This window comes from Mus caroli, chromosome 15, assembly GCF_900094665.2.
Source record: "Mus caroli chromosome 15, CAROLI_EIJ_v1.1, whole genome shotgun sequence".
NCBI lineage: Eukaryota > Metazoa > Chordata > Mammalia > Rodentia > Muridae > Mus > Mus caroli.
In genome coordinates this window covers 85,888,166-85,907,799 of record NC_034584.1, presented here as the reverse complement: position 1 = coordinate 85,907,799, position 19,634 = coordinate 85,888,166, and the positions used below count along the sequence as shown (strand labels likewise).

General features: G+C 42.1%; 1 protein-coding gene across 2 annotated transcripts in view; it reads right to left on the bottom strand.

The window, feature by feature from the left end:
• The window catches only part of Cntn1 (contactin 1), a 293,714-nt gene extending 281,748 nt beyond the window's left edge, over positions 1 to 11,966 (bottom strand). For both annotated transcript variants that reach the window (XM_029469977.1, XM_021183311.2), the window contains exon 1: positions 11,806 to 11,966. The gene's annotated coding sequence lies outside the window, so the exon portion shown is untranslated. The remainder of the gene's footprint in view (positions 1 to 11,805) is intronic.
• Between the last annotated feature and the right edge of the window lie 7,668 nt (positions 11,967 to 19,634).

The window sequence follows — 19,634 nt, the reverse complement described above, 5'->3', positions numbered from 1 at the left end:
AAAAAAAAAAAAAACTAGGAAGAGATGGGGAACAACACTGCATACTCATCAAAGGTAAGATCCACCAAGAAGACACAGAGATTCTTAACATTTATTCACCAGACACAAGAGCACTGAAGTTCACAAAAGAAACACTACTACAGCTTAAATCACATATTGAGCCTCACACAGTGAATAGTGGGTGACTTCAACACTACATTCTAACCAACACATGTCACCTAGACAATAAAGTTACCAAACATATGGGGAGATAGAGTTCCAACTGGACAACTTTCCTTAACAATTGAAGCTTCAGTTTAGGGAATGGACTATATATAATCCATAATTGCTGGCCAAAGTGGCCCCATGGGAACCCCCCAAACAACCCAGGCTCTTGCAAAGGTTATAGATTACTTTCCACAGTCTGATTACCAGGCCCCATTTCTAAAGACAACACCTACATGACTCATTGAACACGGAGAATTTGAGCTGGAACCTTCTACACCCCTACATTTTAGCATCTTTGGTACAGGAAGATACTCTACATGCTATCAGAGAAATTTGAATATCAACCCACATATAAACCTTTGATTTACAATGGTATCCTGCCTTCAAGATATGTAACCATCATGGTGGCACAAAGGTTGAGGGAGCAACCAACAAATATGTTTTGATTTAAGGCATACTTCATGAGATGGAAACCTTAGTCACACTTGGGTGACCAAGAACCTGAGATTAGATAGTCCAGGGACCTGGGAGCAAACCAAATATTACTGACCTACAAAAGGAATGTAGCAATAAAATTAAATGACCCCTGATGGCGTATTCCTTTGTACTCATAGATCAGTGCCTTGCTCAGCCATTTTCAGAGAACCTTGTCCTGCACCAGATGGGAACAAATACAGAGATCCACAAGAAAATATGTGGAGAGTGAGAGACTTCGGAACACTCAGTCCTTAAAAGGATTTATGTCTCCATAAAACACTCGACCCACCCCTCAGAGCTTAGGGAACTCTATGGAAGAGTGGGCAAAAGATTATAAGAGTCAGATGGGATAGAACACCTAACTTCTAAACACTGCAAGACTGAAACATATACGACACATATATGACCAACGCACATACACATTATCACAGAGACTGAGGTAGCATGCAGCATGCACAGGGTCAGCAAAGGTTTTGCATCACATGGAGTCCTAAAGCTGAAAGGAGAAGTGGACACACCAAACCTCCATCTCTAACCCAGAAGCTATCTCCAACTGATAGTCACATGCAAATGAAACTTTAGTTTCCTTCAAGCAAGTCTCACTGGGGAAACGAATCTTCAGGGTAGGGTGCCTGCCCAACAGTAGGAGGCCAATGGAAAAGAACTCAAAGACATCTTCAGAGCTTCATTGTCTCATAATGTTGTATCTGGTCTTTCTAAAAGTTTTATCTTGAAATTTTATTTTATTATATATAATTGTAGTATAAATAATTATAACACATATGTGTGTTTGCTTTCTAACATGAGACATAACAGGAGTTGTCTAGGTGGGAAGGGTGGTGGGCATGAACCAGGAGAAGTAGAGGGAAAGGAAACCAGAATCAGGGTATATTTATGAAGAAAAAATCTGTTTTCAATAAAAGAAAATTAAACGTGTTTAACTAGAAGCAGGTATCATGTTCATCACCAGTCAAACTACACATAAGCGCAAATATCTCAATTCACTCTGGAACCAGGTAGTTTTCTAGTAATCAGAGTTATAACCCAAGAATGACATGTGAAGGTCAAAATTGAATCTACCCATTAGTCATTTAAAAATATTTTTGATTAAAATGTATTGCATCTGATATATAAAAATATTGTACACTGGCATATTCTGATATAAAAGTCTGTTATATTAAACAACTCAATGTTCAGACTGAAATAGTACACTGTTTATAAGATCTTAGCAGGCACCCTGACAGCTGCAGATACAGATCTGCATTTTCAGTTACCATGACAATTAAATGTGGTCAGATTACAAGTCTTAGGATAGAATTACTGCTAATGTTTTGTGGTAGTAGGAAGGAAAATTAGGTCAGAAAGCCATAAACTTCTGATGTTTGAGTCAAAATTATAATAATAAATATTAAATGGTACATTGTAAAGATCTAATTCATGTTTGGGGAAACATCATCATTTAAATCACCATAGTGGAAGACCTTTTTGTTTATTAGCTATCTATGAATAAAACATTTGCAAATTTAGAATGATTTAACTCCTTGAGTTAGCACAATGTATTTGTGAGCATAGACATAGATTGTGGGAACCACAACTCACAGAATACTAAAGCTATTCTTGAAAGGATTGGGCACAGAATAAATGGAAGGATTAAAATCGGAGCACTGTACATACTGGTGAGCACTAAGCAATAAAGAGACCTTGTTTCAAACAGGGAAAAAGGTGAAGACGCTTGAGGTTGTCCTCAACTTCCACATGCATGCTGTGGCATGACCATGTGTGCACTAAGACACACATGGTTGGTCCCGAGCATCAAACATACACAACAAAGCTGCAGAATCTGGATGTAGATTATCATATTGGTATTTGCTCTTTAACACCTCTCATTTCCTGACTTACACAGTAGTGTGACCCATGTCCAAAGCCCACTGCACTGGATATGTAAGGTGCTGAGATACCCCATGTAACACATTTAAAATCATAATTCTCACTATGATGTCTAATACATGGTTATTGTTCATCACTGAATGGAGATCATAGGGATGATACATTTACAAAGTGTATAGAAAATAATTCTTAAATCCCAAAACACTTACTTTTCAGACAGGGTAGACTACTGCTCTAAGTGTCATCATTTGAAAGGTGAATTTCTTTTTCATTATTTTTGTTCCCACTTCCCCCCAAAATTGGATTTTTTGACATGATTTCTACAAATCTTCAAGATTGTATAGAATTTCATCATAAGGCAAACTAAAAGGTTGAGCGTTGAGTGTCTCTACCTAGAAATATCCCCCACATTTTATTTCAGTGAATCAAATTTAAAAGATAAGAAACAGAATGTTGCACTTTTCAAACTACAGAAAGTAGATAAAATTTATTCATGAAATGGATACTGCACTGCTCAGAACTTTGAAGTGTCCTTAACCTGACAGGCGTTGGGAGCCTCTCTGAGGTAAGCCATATGTACACTGAGTGATATTAACCCTTTAATGTGTAACTTCTGCACTAGCATTTGAATTTAGGAAGCTTACTTCTTCCTCTGACTTCATCTATAAACACGGATAATCACACTTTACATTTCATTTTTGAGATTATATCATTACATAATTTCTCGCTTTCCTCCTTCCAAACCCTCCTCATACCCGTCTTTACTTTCTTTCAAATTTGTGGCCTCTTTTTTCATTGATTATGGATACATTCATAGTATATAAATGTATATTCCTAAATATAACCTGCTAACCTGTATAATGTTGCACACACACACACACACACACACACACACACACACGGTTTCAGGGCTCACTCTCACTCTCGGCATTCCTTAGTTACCTGCAGTTCTTCATGTAATGTAATGTTGAAGCTTTTTAATGTAACTGTCAAAAGCCTTGTGAGGCTTATGACTGTCATAACACAGACCGTATGCTTAGGAGAGCAATGTAAAATATCAGATATGACTATGAAAATTTAATTAAGCAGAGAAAATATGATTATTTTTGACATCATTTCATTCTAGCTAGTTGAATTTATGTATCTACAGTATCCACGCATCCACAAATGTCTCCTTTCTTTTGAAATACAGGATTGTTTAAAAGAAGCTAACTTAGGGATCTAGCATTCTAGAACTACCACATCCTAGGCAAGGATTTTCATTACAAAAAAAAAAAAAACCTTCATTAAAACCTTTCATCTATGTTACGTATTTTATCTATCTTGTATCCACAAAACCAGGATATTAAATTTGAAATATGAAAAGCACCATGGCTTGTGGTTTTCATCTGTTGCTTTTTTCAAAGAAAAGGTGTGTACTTTGATGAAATCATAGAAACTAATTTAGATTTGTCCTTCTTTTCTTTGTGTCTTCAGAAATACAAAATACAAAACATATGTGAGGGCCTCCCAGGGCACAGGGTAGATTAGTAATGGTCTCTATTCTTCAGGACACACACAGTAGCTTTTGTGAGAAAACAATTGAATGCAATACAGTGCTAGGATCTTGTCCTTACAGACAGATTGCTTGAGATCCCATACATAGTGGCTACAAACACAAGGCTGGAACTCTAACGAGCAAGTGTGAAAAAGGTAGAACCTAACTGGAGGCATGAGGAGTTAGGCAGGTCACCTAAAAGATAGACAAAGAGACAAGTGACCAGTGTCGGAGACTACCAACAAATTATGGGATGGAGGAGGAAGAAAGCGTCAATAGCAGGAAATGAGGCTGGTCAGTAACCTGAGCATGGTCAGCGATTAGAGATGGAAGAGATCTGAAGATTGAGAGATGAAGTTTAAAAATGTAGTAAGAACTACTGATAAATGACTTCAGGTGAAATAAAAGAAAGGACCTTGGGAAATAAAAAAGGCAGACCCCATTCAAATACCTTTAGCCTGGGGAACATCATTATGAAATTTTCTTTGGAAAGACAGCTGTGGACGTGAGCTGGAAAATGAGCTTGGTGTAAAGGAGACTATGAAAAGAAGACCAGAGGGAGTGTCTCTGAACACTGAACATTTCTATTTAAAACGCTGTCTTGGTTAGAATTTCTATTGAAGTGAAGAGACACTATGGCCACAGAAACTCTTATAAAGGAAACCATTCAATTGGGGGATGGCTTACAGTTCAGAGGTTTAGCCCATTATCAAGGTGGCATTCAGGCAGACATGGTGCTGGAGAGGTAGAGGATAATTCTACATCCGAATCATCAGACAGCAGGAAGAGAGTACCACACTGGGCCTGGCTTGAGTGAAACCTCAAACCCCTTTCCCAGAAACACACTTCCTCCAGCAAGGCCACACCTCCTTCACCAGGGGCACACCTCCTAATGAGCCAATGGAATATACTCGTTTTCATTCAAACCACCACACGTTAAACAAAGTGTTCAAAAGATTAACATGTGCCAGTTATACAGTGGTTACCTGAATAGGGTTAGCTACCAAACTCTGTATAGTCCTTGATATATCTAAGAGAACAGGTTAAAGGACTAGATAAACTGACATAAGAAGCCTAAAGTGACCAATCAGGAGCATTTAGAAAATAAGCAACAAAACAGTACCGAAAAGGTGTGTCACACGCAGTCAGGTCTACATCATCAAGCACAGGGCTGAGCAATTATCCACCGAATTAGGGACCATCTGGATAATCCTAGCAGGAACAGATTTAGTGCTTGAGTCATTCAGACAATTGTGCAAACAATGTGCCCTGCTCTGACTGAGTAACCTGGTCATTAAGATCTCCTCTAGTATGTTTTGCCTTGTGATATTTTTGGAATGGACAATGGAGGCTCGGAAAGAATTAAGGAGTCATCTACTTACTGGAAGAACCACAGAAAGAATAATGGAAATGTAATAGACTGGTATTATATTATATGTGTCCCCAGGAACCACTTCACATGTGGGTAGACATAAGATGCACACAGGTTCAATCTTGCTTTAGTGGATGAAAGACACCAGTGTTGTTCATTTCTGACCTTTCCTATTCAAGTTCTATTAGAAGGCAGAAAGTAGTTCTCTGAGCTTTGATGTGATACAAAATAACAATGGGAATGAATTGAAAATGGACAGTAAGCTTATAAATACCTATATGACAGAACATGTTTTTAGAAAGGCACAGCCAGGCACTGCAGGTCATATCTGCAATCTCAGCTCAAGATCCTAACATAACAGGATCTCCACAAGTTCAAGGACAACCTAAGACTAATAGTGAGTTCAAAGTCAACCTGGGAACAAAGCGAGATGTGTTTCAAACTCCACAGCTTGTGTTCACCCCCTTCCCCTGTCCCCATAAATCCAAAAGCCAAAATCTGTGAATCAAAAACTTTTGCAAATGTCCTATTCTATGAGGAACATATGAGTGCCCTCAGTCAATCTAGCTTCGCAAACCGAGAAACAAATGAGCATGGTATTGTATAAACTCACCCCAAAGCACAGGAAAACAATTCAAAAGAACTCTATACATAACTTTTATCCTCAAATTATCACCTTTAAAAAAACATAATACCAAGTGTCTATGATTACAGTGCATTGCCAAATTGGTGTAGCCTTTGTGGAATATAAATCTGTGTATGGACTGTTGAGAAGCTGTTTGTCAGTATCCACTAAGAGGTTACAAATACATTTTCACTAATAACTTTTAATCCATAATGATAAAGAAATAATCATAACTGCAAAGCATGTATATTTATGTTCAGTTCCTTAACTAAGGAAATCTAGAAACACTGTAATGACAACTGTACATTTGGAAACCATATATACTTCCTTACTAAGAATGACCAATGAAAAGGATAAATACTTAGTGTCTGATGCAAAGGTAAAGTGGATCACAAAAGCCGATTGTCACTGTCCCTATACTTAACAGTCAAGGGTACAGACTGAAAATGTCTATGTACATCAACAGTAATAAGAAAAATAGCATGGTGTCATCTGCCTTCCATCCTAGCACTGGAGACGCAGGCAGACAGATCTCTGTGAGTTCAAGACCAACCTCCTCTACATAGTAAGCACGTGAGCTACAGCTGAATTCCAGTCTAACCAAATGACCTGTCAATGAAAGACAAAAGGAGAAGAGAGAAAGAAAGAAAGAGAGAAAGAGAGAGAGAGAGAGAGAGAGAGAGAGAGAGAGAGAGAGGAAGGAAGGAAGGAAGGAAGGAAGGAAGGAAGGAAGGAAGGAAGGAAGAGAGGGAGGGAGGGAGGGAGGAAAGAAGGAAGGAAGGAANGGAAGGAAGGAAGGAAGGAAGGAAGGAAGAGAGGGAGGGAGGGAGGGAGGAAAGAAGGAAGGAAGGAAGGAAGAAAGAAAGGAAGGGAAAGAAAAAAGGAAAGGAAAGAAAACTTTTATAATTGAAAAACATCTCCTTATAGGGTATATTTTTCTTTATTTCTAATTTTTCCTTAGTTATTCTGTATTTTCTTTTAATTAGATTTATTCCAATTTTATCATAAGTATGAGAATATAACTACCTGTTTACACACTTTTGAATATAATTTTACACAACAGGCTTTCGTCCGGCCATAGTGAGCAATCCACCATCCTTCTACTACATGGCCAATGGTACACAGCTCAGTCCTTCTTAGACGTTGGACCCAAATATGTCTTACTGCCAACAAAATGTTTCAAAGGGAGAAACAATAGCAAGAATCGAAGGTACTTCACTTTTAAGTGGCCATCTTGGGATAAAGCTCCTATGCTGGCAGACATGGCTTAATGCCCACTGCACCAAACTAGATTTATAACAACAGAAGAATTTGATAGGGTGGATAACAGAGAATACACATTAGAATTTAGAGTGAGTACAGATAAACTACTGAATAGATGGTGGATAGTTCTAGATGAAAGGAAAACTTACAAAGTATTAATCACAAACAAAATTGTATGGAAAGTTACAGCATCTATTACTAATGGCCATCTTAGGGCTGATGCCTATCAATGGAGATAGGCAATGATGCTCCATACACATAGTTACAAATGATGCAATAACAGTTATTAATTAATAAATAATTGCTGTAGCCCAAGTCCTGTCCTGAGTGCCTTACATGCATTGTCTCAGGATAATCCAGCAAAACCTCTACAGTGTTATTGTAGACCCCAATGGTGAATGAATATATATATTCATATATCTGCATAATGAAGCCCACCACAGCCTATGTCTTAACCAGGACAGTATTCACGACTATTAGGAACTTAATAGAAATGGAACCGCAGAAGGAACTGTGTCATTTGAGATCTTGGGGAAGAGAGCCAAAATAGGACGGAGAGCAAGGAAGGAGGAGGCTTTAGAAAAGTAAGAAAACGACAACAGATGATTGTGGTGTCTACAGCTGAAATTTAGGAGAAGATGAGAAAAAACATGGAAAATATCTGTCAGAGGGGAAGAACAGACTGGTAATAAGCAGAAAACAGACACGGCACTGGTCAAGCATGGGGCTTCCCATTGACTTAGAGAGCATAGATTCTAGGATATGATGCTGCTGAGCATAGACAGTTTGTGTGTAGAAATGGTAGCACTTGACTGAAGACATCAAGAGATTAGGCAAGTACATACAAAGTAGATGGGTTGTTTACAGCAGAGGGTAGACGATGTTAATGGGCATGGGGGCAGGGTAATGCATATATCATGGAAAATGCAGAGAATTCACTTTGACTATTATGGTGAGGACCAGAGATGAGAGAGAGCTGAGGAAGGAGGAGATGGTGAACTTGGAGAGTGTCCCACGGACCAGTGATGACTTTCTATTTGTTGATTTTGGGTTGGGGTGGGGTAAGATAGAATGCTCTTACTTGTAGAAATCTAGTCTATCTTCTACCAAACTCTCTGGTTGGGTGCATGGTGCACAAGGAAGAATATATGGTAAAAACAGAATCCAGCCATCACCTGTGTTAGACAACTGAGTCATTCCGGGGTAAGAATACAGAAACACCCCACACATTAGCCATGAGTCATCACGGGCAGAATAATGGAGACAGAGTTTCCAAAAGTAGCCCTCAATTCTGCTCTCTATTGACAAATAGATAAGCCTCAAATCCCTTTGCAACACTGATGTGAATAATTTGCTATGATGATGGGTTTTCAGCATTTGTCTTTGAGCCTAGAACGTTCAGTGTGGTCATTGTAAAACAATATAGATCATGATGTCCCGGTTTGTTTGGCTGGTTGGTTGTTTTTTGTTGTTGTTGTTGTTGTTGTTGTTGTTGTTGTTGTGTTTGCTGGGTTTTGTTTGTTTGTTTGGGGGTGGGGTTTGCTGTGATAATACACTGAACAACACAAAGACTGCTAAATTCCTTTCTCTGGCTAGCTCAGCTACTTTCCTTTTATAGCCTAGGCCCCACTGAGTGGGGATGGTGCTGCCCACAGTGGGCTGAGCACTCCTGCATCAATTAGAAAGTAAGAAAATACAGAGTGAACAGGACAGGGTGAGTGCACTGGCTGGTTTTGTGTGTCAACTTGACACAAACTGGAGTTATCAAAGAGAAAAGAGCCTCCCTTGAGGAAATGCCTCCATGAGATTCAGCTGTAAGGCATCTTCTCAATTAGTGATCTAGGGTGGGAGGGACCATCGTGGGTGGTGCTATACCTGGGTTCTATAAGAAAGCAAGCTGAGCAAGCCAGGGGAAGCAAACCAGTAAGTAATATCCCTCCATGGCCTCTGCCTCAGCTCCTGCTTCCTGACCTGCTTGAGTTCCAGTCTTGGCTTCCTTTGGTGATGAACAGCAGTATGGAAGTATAAGCTGAATAAAACCTTTCCTCCCCAACTTGCTTCCTGGTCATGATATTTTCTGCAGGAATAGAAACCCTGACTAAGACAGTGAGAGTGGTGATTTTTCAACTGGGGTTCCCTCTTTCTAGGTGATTCTAGTTTTCTCAAAAAAAAAAAAGTTAATTAGTAAAACCTTTTTTCAGAAATGCATTTCTGTGTCTAGCTAGATAATAAAACAGGTACTACATAAGGTTAACCAGCATAAGACTAAGTGTGATAGATAAGGTTTCCACTTGTATTATCATCCAAGGAGATCCAGGCTGTAGCTTTAAAAACGGCATGTAGTTGATAAATGTGGATCCTGTATAATAATCACTAGTAGCTCTGCTTATTCACAGCCTACTGTGTTCCCACCCCCACAGCGCAAACGTGCTCAGATATTTAAGAAAAGCTTCCTGACAAACCTAGATGTCAACTCTGTTATTCTTTCCTGGAATACCATGAGAATAAAACTAAGAATGAAACACTCCCCAAATCAGATAATCAGGCAGTTGGGGTGGCAAATTCAACACCAGCCCCCTCTGATATATTAGAATATCTAGGAGTTCAGAAATTAATTCTGAAGCATATAGAGAAAAAAGTTACCCCAACACATATTATTGCTGATATCAACACTATTTAAATTTATTACAGGGACTGATAATTATGGAAAACTGCAGAGTCTGATATTTGAAGAGGAATGCACAGTAGGCTTTAGTAATATAGAGTTGAGATTTGTGACAGATTTTAAGCCCACCATTTGTTCCTCCTCAATTTTTTGAATTTACGAAAAAAAAATAGATGTACAAACATTTATAAAAGGAAGTCCATGCAATACAAATACATCTGAAATATCACGTCGGCACAAATTTATATAAGCCACAAGAAAGATATGTCCAAGGAACTATATCAAAACTATCTCAGATGGTCATACCAGTTCCACAGTCCTGCATCCTGAAAAGTGGGTGGGTCCTTTCCAGACCCCAGAGAGTAGCTAGCTACAAGTTACCACACAAATACATTTATTTCCAAATAGCCAAAATATACAAGCATGTGCACAATATTGTGCACCAGTGAGTTAATAAACTATTGTAGATACGATATATACTAATGTGATGCCTGTTATATACTTCAAGCTGCAATGGTCGATATGCACCATGAATCTGAAAAACGCGGGATAAAACCCAGAAATTCATTCAAAATAATAATAATTTTTGAATACATCCCTTTCTGTGAGCTACAGAAACGTTATTCCGAGTGTGAAGGTAGGGAGGGGGGTTGTTACTCTGAGTTTCTCTCTTCCCCGGTTTTCCCCCTAATGAAGAATTTGATTCTATTTTACCCCTCCCACCCTGTGCTTGCAGATTGCTTGAGAAGACCAAGGCAGCCTGCTCAGCAGCAAAGAAACCGGCTGGCTGCGCAGGAGCTATATATAGCTCCTCCACCTTGGAGATGTGCACACACAGGCACACATACTGATGCCCATGCTGGATTTGGCATGGGGGAAAAAAAGGACAGTCAGAAATGGCTACACCTCTCACTTCTTGCTTCTTTCCCACCATTCCTATTTTTCCCCCAGGATTTTTCCCAGCATGATATCTGATTTCCCTGCAATTCTTCTCCCTACTGCTACCAGCAATCTGATTCCAGCAGGAATCGGCACTGGGCCAACACCCAGTGCCCAAATGCGGTCACCCAGGGAGGATGCTTTGGAGCTCATCCTGACACAGTCACTTGACTAGATGAAGTGGTAGTTCCCTGTAGGAAACAGCGAGGCCAGTGGGAAATTGCCTTTCTGCCCTGCCCAATCCGCAGAACCTTGTGGAGGAGGTACGTTGGCTTTCCCTCAGATTGGATACATCAGAAAATGCGGAGATTCTCCCCAGTCACCAAGCCCTAAGGGAGCTGGTTTTTAGACAGGGGAAGGACAACCCCCTGCCTTCCTCATGGCCAGCACCGGCAACCAGCGCTGTGCTGGAGAGTACCCCGCAGGTGCGGGGGAGGGGAGCAGGCGGCGCCCCACATGCGGAGCAGTTGAAGAGCTCACAGGACCTGCGGCTCCTGCAGCTGGCACGTCTGCGACCCCAGCCCCCAACCTCAACGACAGGGCAAACCCCAGGCCTGACCCTGCAGGCAAGCTGCGGCGTCTGCTAGGAAAGTTGCCCAGACGCAGTGCCCCTTGGGGCCCCTTCCAGCAACCCTTCCCGGTGTATCACCCCGGCTCCGGCATCCAGACCATCACCACCCCCTCCATCCCATCTTCTGATTGGTGTCATAGGTGTCGCGGTGACAGCTACAGCGACCCCGGGAGCCGGGGTAACCAGGGCGGGGCAGGGGCTGGGTGGCCTCTGGGAAGCACGCCTTCCCTGCGCTCTGCAGAAGGGCGAGCCTGCCTCCTACCTGTTCCCCACTCCTGTCGCCTCCTCGCTGCCTGGCCCTACAGCTTTCCCGCTCCCGCCGCAAACAGCTGGGAGCGCATCTCCCACCAGCGCCACTCCTCGCCTAGGCGGAGCCCACCCTAGCTACTTGACAGCAGTAGCCGGGGCCTCAGAGTGCAGTTATTGGGGCCGCGGGGAGAGGGAGGCGGGGACCGGAGGGAAACTCGCACCTTTGATTGGACAAAGGAGATGTCATTCTCAACTCTAGGGTTTCTGTGGACTGACTCTTAGCTTCTGAGCCCACCAGCGAAGAGTCCTTGGAGTCCGCGGTTTGAAACCCTTCTCCTTCTGGGTCAGAGGGCCTCTGAGGAGGGAAACCACCCTTAGGAACTACCATTACAGGTTCCAAGAGGGAGGGAGGGTCTGACAAAGCCAGATCTCTGGAACTTTCTAAAACAGATTCTCTGCTCCTGGAGATTCAACCAGGGGCACCAGCAGAGGCAAATAAATGCTCCGTATGAACATGGACTTCAGTGAAGAAACAGAAAACGGGATGCACAATTAAGAGGCGAGAAATCGCAGTAAAATCGGAAATGGAGATTTTGTTCCTTTGCAGTTGCCTACCATTGACCACATAGGTCATGAAAGATTTCCTTACAGCAAAAATTGCACAAACTCTATATACCATTTAACCAAAATTTGCTTATATAGGGTCCTGTATTTAAAATGGGAGGAAATGCTATAAAAATAAACGTTCAGAGTAAAGCAAGCTGAGACATTTGCCATGGGCAATTCCGTGGGTGACAAGTGTTTATTTAAAGTAATGGCACAATACTGACCGATAACCAGTCTCTCACATGCTCAAGTTCTGGGGGTGGGGGTGGGGGATATGAAACCATACAGCTGGGTGATCCTAAGCCTGTTTTTTAAGACAGCAAAATGCCTTTGTGCTCAAGTGTCACCTCTGCTATCTATCCAGGTGGAACCAGAAAGCTATACCTGAGGGACTCCTTAGCGAAAGACCAAGGAGAACCCGTAAATAAAATTGGAGTAGTGTGTTCTCTCAGGACCTAATGAGGAAAGAAGACACCCACTTCTTCCAAATAGCCCCATTTGTCTTCTACCTAGGTAACTTAGCCATCTTAACGCATGCTGAAAGAATGAATGTACATGGATGGGTTGGTAAAAGACCAGCCCCCTGGACCAAGAGAAGGCTGATGCTACCCAAAGCTAAGTGCAGATGGTCAGTGCTCAGATTTTTAATACCATCAGGTCCATCTTGCTGTATTCTCTTGACAGCACTGTAAGACTCAGTCTTTACAGAAGAGGAAAGGAGGGGGTGTAATATACAAGTAACAATTGATTCGATCTGTTTGCCAGAGATCTTCTTGCAATTGCTACAAAGTGTCAACAGCTCCTGAGTTGTTCCCTGCCCCCCATAACATGCCTGCTAGCTTTGTATCTTTGTCCTTTAATACACACTCCCGTTTTCCTACTGAACTGCACCAAATTCCTGGATTACAGTGCACTTGTCCTGTGCCATCCATATTTTCTGCCCTGTAACAAAGCTCAGCAGCAATGAGATGCAGAACTTGGAACGGGAGCCTGGCAGGACAAAATTAGCAAACAGCCTAGTAGGGAGTGAGTTTTCAATGTTAGTATCTCTTGATTGTTCAATAAATTTAAACTACCTGGGCTTTGTGCTGCCTTCCAATACACTCTCCTCTGGGAGGAGAAAGCATAGAATGAAAGGGAAAAAATACTGAATATTCAGTTTCATGAGCATTGCAACAGTCAATGAGCAGACTACTAAAAACTCCACCATTTCCTCCTCTTATCCCTTCGTTCTTCACTGAACAAATATTAGCATTATAGATGCGTTATGGGCAAGCAAGGATAAACTGGCTTTTGTGGAGGTTATTTCTTTCTAAGCACACAATGCTGGTTGTGTATTTCCTGACCTCATAAACATGTGTGTGCATGCACACAAAGAGTTATTAATTGCATTCAGATTATTTCTATCTCATCAGGCTTATATATTTTCAAATAAGGTACTTTCGCCGGGTTTTGTAACGGCTCTCCTCAGAGAGCAAAGTCTGTGCATCTGTCCATGGCACACCTGTGTTTCTATTTGCACAGGAACGCTAGCAATGCCTGCTGCACAGCAGTTTGCTTTTTGCCAAACCAATTTCACATACTCTGGGATCTGTGCCGTTACAATTCCGAGCTTAATCCTAATAGATGTGCAACAGGACTAGATACTTGCTCCAATGAACATCTAGACACAAATAGAGCTCAGCTTGTAAGACCAAACAATCATTATTGTTTTCCACTCCATAAATTTATCTGGTGTGGGTCGTGTCCAGCTCCCTCCCTTTCTCCTCCATGAATCATCTTCTTATTGATTTTTTTTCCAAAACAATTACATTGGTATATTCATTTCCCCATATTTACAAAATGCGCGAAAGCACCCTGTTACATTAGAAACTACTCAGGGCACAATCAGTATCTAAGCCTGGGATCTGCTCCACGAGGCTGAGGTCACAGCTAGTGAGTCTGGGACTTGAGGCATGAAGGAAGCTGATGAGTAGCCAAATGAGCAGGTTGGCTTTCCAGGCTATTTTCCTCACTAGAGCAAGGAGGGCATTGTGGGAACACAGACTGAATTGCCTCACCCTGGCCACAAGGTGGGTAACACATCTGAACATCTTGCAAACTCACACAGGGCCGTTCTGCTCTCTCCATGGATGGACCCAAGTTCCTAAGCAGTCACAGAGTTCTGCCTTCTTCTCCCTGGATATTTCATTGTGCCATTGCTCTCGGCTCTGCTGAACCCCACTCCCAGCCCTTCCTCCTTTTCACAACGCACTGGCTCTCATCCTTCAAACATTCCACTTTCCTCCAACCACTTATTGAACCTCAGTGAGAGTTAAGGAAACCACAACAGCATCCAGCTTTCCCCCAGAGTGTTCTCCATTCCTCTGTCCTCCGCCCCACCCACCATTTTCTCACCCTGAAGCTTCCCAAGAGAATAATTCCCGATGTAGCCTGGTGTGAAAAAGAAGAGGGGAGTAGAGAAAGGTGTGCTTTCCCCCCCCCAACCCCGCCCAATCCCCCCACCAATCAAAATTCAAGGCTGCACTTGACACATCAGGATGCCCACTGCTTTGAAGAATCCTGCTAAACACAGCCTGCAGCATCTCCCAGTCGGCAGCATCTCAGATCTCATCAGCCCACTGACCTAGCTTTTCAGAGGCAATTGGGAAACTCAGACTAGGAGATGCACACAGCAGGAAACATGCAACCCACACCCAGGGACAAACACATCCACACACGCACACTCTCTGTGAGTGTGTTATACTAGGAGACAATACCATCAAATGGTTTTCAAATACTGAATATTGGAATTTCGGTCAGCATGCGTCTTACCCAGAACCACTGCAATTTTTCTGGAAATTAAGTATGAGGTCAGAATTCCTTATGTGTCGGCAGTGATTCCCTGTGTCCCCAAAAGGAGAACTATCAGAAAAGCCACCTGCTTTTATTACTAGAGTATTTTCACATGGCTGATGCTGTTAGACAACAATCTATTACTAATATCTCATATTTATAATAGAAATCAATGTATAGTGCAACAAAAGACCTATTACTCTTTAGTCAAAGCCGATAGGTCCTCACATGTCGTTCAGTTCCTAGATCTCATGTGGAAGGGCGTATGGGTAATAAAGTGTCAAGTTACGGCTTTACTCTTTTGTTTCCCAAGAGTTGGGGGTGAGAGGCTATTAAGCAACTCCTACCCTCAGCCATAATTAACACTCTCTTTCTCTCAATTTAACTCCCATTTTAGACACTGCACATCCTATTTTCAGAATAGCTCTTCAAAATAATGGATACTTCTGCCACCTGTGGTAGATGTAGAACTGAACATTAGGCCATTTGTCCCTGTTCCTCGTGCTGGCAGCAGAGTCCCTGCAAGTGAGTGGCTTATAAATAGCAGTTACGGATATTGTAAAGTCCAAACCTTGTATCTGGGGAAAGCTTTGTTTTACATCATGCCTAGATGGAAGGCACAAAACCAACAGGAAGGAGACTGCTGGACCAACTGACCTTCAACAGAGTCCACTGGCATTGTTACTCATCTTGCAGTGATAATAAAATACCTGGCAAGAGCAACGTAAGGACCAAAGCTTATTTTGGTTTGCAGTCTGGGGGTGCAATCCACCATGGTGGAGAAGTCACAGGGCAGGGTCTGAGGGTACCTGGTCACATCGTACCATAGTACAGAGGCAGAGAACTCTGCTTGTTTTCTGCTTATTCTGTCTAGGCACAGCCCAAGGAATGCCATCACCCATATTTAGGATGGTCTTCCTATCTCAATTAACCAATTCCAGATAGGCACCCAGACAGGCCTTGAGATTTGTTTCCATAGCGACTCTAAACCGTACTGTGTTGATAATCAAAATTAAGCACCACATCACTCCAGCAGTGACTAACCTGGTCCCGGGACAGTGTCAATCAGCTCCTGGGGCTGCCCATGCTCGCTGTTGCCTTTAATGGTCCTTCATGACTCTGTGCACTAGAGATTGGGTTTCTAATGCTGTGAACTTGGGGAGCCCATCCAAGCCACAGTTCTTTTGTTCCTTCTAGAGCAGTAGTTCTCAACCTTCCCGATGCTGCAACAATAGTTTCTCGTGTTGTGGTGATCCCCGTATGATAACACAAAAGCCCAGAATAGACATCCAGAGAGAGTCCATGAGTTCAGAATACAAATATTCTATCTATACCTTAAACTGATAAACAACATCAAAGCCTGGCTTGCTCCAGGCAGCTCAAATGTAGCCAAGAGATTATAGCAGTCTGAAAAAAAGAATGGTCTCCTGAATCCCCAGAACCTGTGACGGCTGCCTTCTAATACAGGGTCTACACAGGTGTGATTAATTCAAGGCTCCTGAGAGGGGAGATTATCATGGATTATCCAGCTGGAGTGTCCCAAATGCAATCACACGGATTCCTGTAAGAAGGAGGCAGAGAGGATTGTGTTGTGTAGAACAGATGGCGATGTGAAGACGCAGCAGGAGACATTTGAGGCACTGGCCATGAAGACTGCAGCGTCCAGCCATCTGCTGGGGGTGCCCAGCCACTGCTGGAAGAGGAAACAAGGAAGGGCAGCATCTCAGGTTGCTAGAGCAGACAGCTCTGCTCCCTCCTTAACCATGGCCCAGCAGTGCCGTTTAAACTGTCGATGTTCCAGAACCTTGTGAGAATAAATGGTAACTGCTTTAGAACATTTTGTTGTTTCAAATGAGGAAATTATTATTTATTGTGGTATTGCAACAGCAATTTGTTAGAGGAGACTTAAGCAACCAATATCCGTATTCAGCAGATTCCAGCTGCCTTGAGAAAGGGAAAGCTAAGTGTGGGTGTTCGGGGGTGAAAAAGTCAACTGTCTGCTATTAGTATTCATTGGTAGCAAATGCAAAACAGAGCACAGAACAGGCCATCACCATATCCACTGTATATTTTAAATAACCGGATTTAATTTCTATGTTCCACCTTCTCAGCAACCTAAAAAAAAAAAAAAACCAAAAAAACAAAAAAAAAACAAAAAAAAACCACAAATGATTCCAACACAACAGGGAAATGTGATCCGTACTTGAGGGAGAGGTCAGGGGTACAATACATAGGGGCCTTTAAATGGTTCTCACAAGTGTGCTTAAGGGCCAAAACCAACACAGGCTCATAGAAGACACTGACTCCAGAGACTATGCTCCGCAGACATCTTCATCTGAGAATGTGCACCATGGCTAAGCCAATACAATGCAACAAACCATGCTCATTGCAGAAAGTATAATAAGCTAAGGCTTATGATATTTGGAAAGAGGCCTATGCAGATTTGGGAGCTGTTGTTTGCTTCTAGCTTTTTAGACCTTGGTAACCTTTCTCTAAGTTTTACCATATGAGGTAGACTAATCACCATTAGAATCAGGCTTACTTTATCACCCTCTCCTGCCTCCTCCTGGAGCAATTATGACCGACACATTTATTACATTTTCTATATCCTTTTCTCTGATGCCGTCCCTCATTATAAAAGACATGTTGCATTCCTCACAGAAGAGCCAGGGGCCAGGGATTCCTTCTAACAACCTCTCCCTAGACTTGCAACCCCACTAGGGATCAAACTGACCATCTTTGTCTGCTGTTTCAGCCTCCATTCCTGCGGTGCACAGACCCTCCGCCATAAAACATATGAACAAAACATTTGTGGCTCATTTCAGACATGAACTAAAGCTTCTAAGAAAAGTAGAGCAGCCATAGGTCCCGGGTTTTCACCTCCATAGCTACTTGTTTCAACCTTTGGCTTCCGGTTCTCCAACCCTGCTCCCCACCCTACTCCCCACCCCCATTTGCCATCAGATGGACTCCAACCTCCTCTGCAAACTTAGCTACCTGTTTCCATTCTCACATTCCTTACTCATAAATTGACTGTAGTCATCTATGTGTTACATACATTTGTTGCTATGTCTCATCATTACAAGTGAAGTTTTTAAAGGCACTATATTGGATTGATCGGGTTAGCTGCCCGGGATTGCTATAAAGCTGTTTCCTTCTTGATGAGGAGCCTTCATAGAAAACACTACGGAGTTAGATGCTCAGACAGAAGATGTGTGGTGTGGTTTGGATATACCATACCCGAAAGGCTGGCGTGTGTTTTGGGAATCTTTCCCATATGTAATGATATAACAGTAAAGGGAGGTAGTGGGACAGTGAACCCGGCTATCACCAGGGCTAACTAGGATGGAGAAGCCACCTACAGACAAGATTAATGTCTGCTTCACTTACATTGCGCTTTCTCTCACTCAGGACTGGTTAGGGTTCTTTAAATGAGACCAAGCCTATGGCCTCTCGCATATATGCTTCCTCCCTGTGGTGCATATACCAAATTAACCTGACTAAGGCAGTTCAGTCTTCAATAAACACAGTAAAAGTCAAAGGTTTTTTTTTTTCTTATAAAATACCCAGTCTCTGATATTTTGTCATAGTAACACAAAATGGACTTAGTGAGGAAACAGATATAACACTCCAGTTAAGAGTTACATTTTACTGTATGTATATATGAAATAATTGATTGGAAGGCACACAACTTTAGTGTGATGGAACACCATGACCTAAAGCAGGCCGAGGAGGAAAGACTTTAATTGGCTTACACTTCCACACTGCTGTTCATCATTGTAGGAAGTCAGGAGAGGAATTCCAACAGGTAGAGAACTCGGAAGTAGCTGATGCAGAGGCCGCGGAGGGGTACTGCGCTAACTGGTTGGTCCTTCATATCTTCTTTGCCTGCTTTCTTATGGAACCCAGGACTGCTAGCCCTGGGATGGTAACACCCACAGTGGGCTGGGCCTTCCCCCATCCATCACTAATTATGAAGGCATTTTTTAAATTTTAATTATTTTATTTATGTATATTCTAGTCATTGCCCCCCGCCCCCTGTTGAGAGCTTTTGGTGCCACTTCTAGGAATTTGGCATTTGTCACTGGGCTCTGACAAGGACGTGGCTCAAATAAGAATATTAGGCACAGTGACCACGGGGCTTTGTTTACTACTTTGCTTAATTACTGCCTTGTGTGATTTCTTTGCTTTTTACTTTACTTAATTACTGCCTTGTGTGACCCTTTTGCTTACTGCTTTGCTTGATTATAATCTTGTGTGAGCTCCTTGTTTGCTATCTAAGAGCTGGCCATGGATTTTGAATATACCTAGAATGATATAAGAGCAGACTGGGAAGAAAACAAACCCACTTCAGCCTCATCACTGGCTGGAGTCATGTTATAATGTTATCTAGTTGTCTTT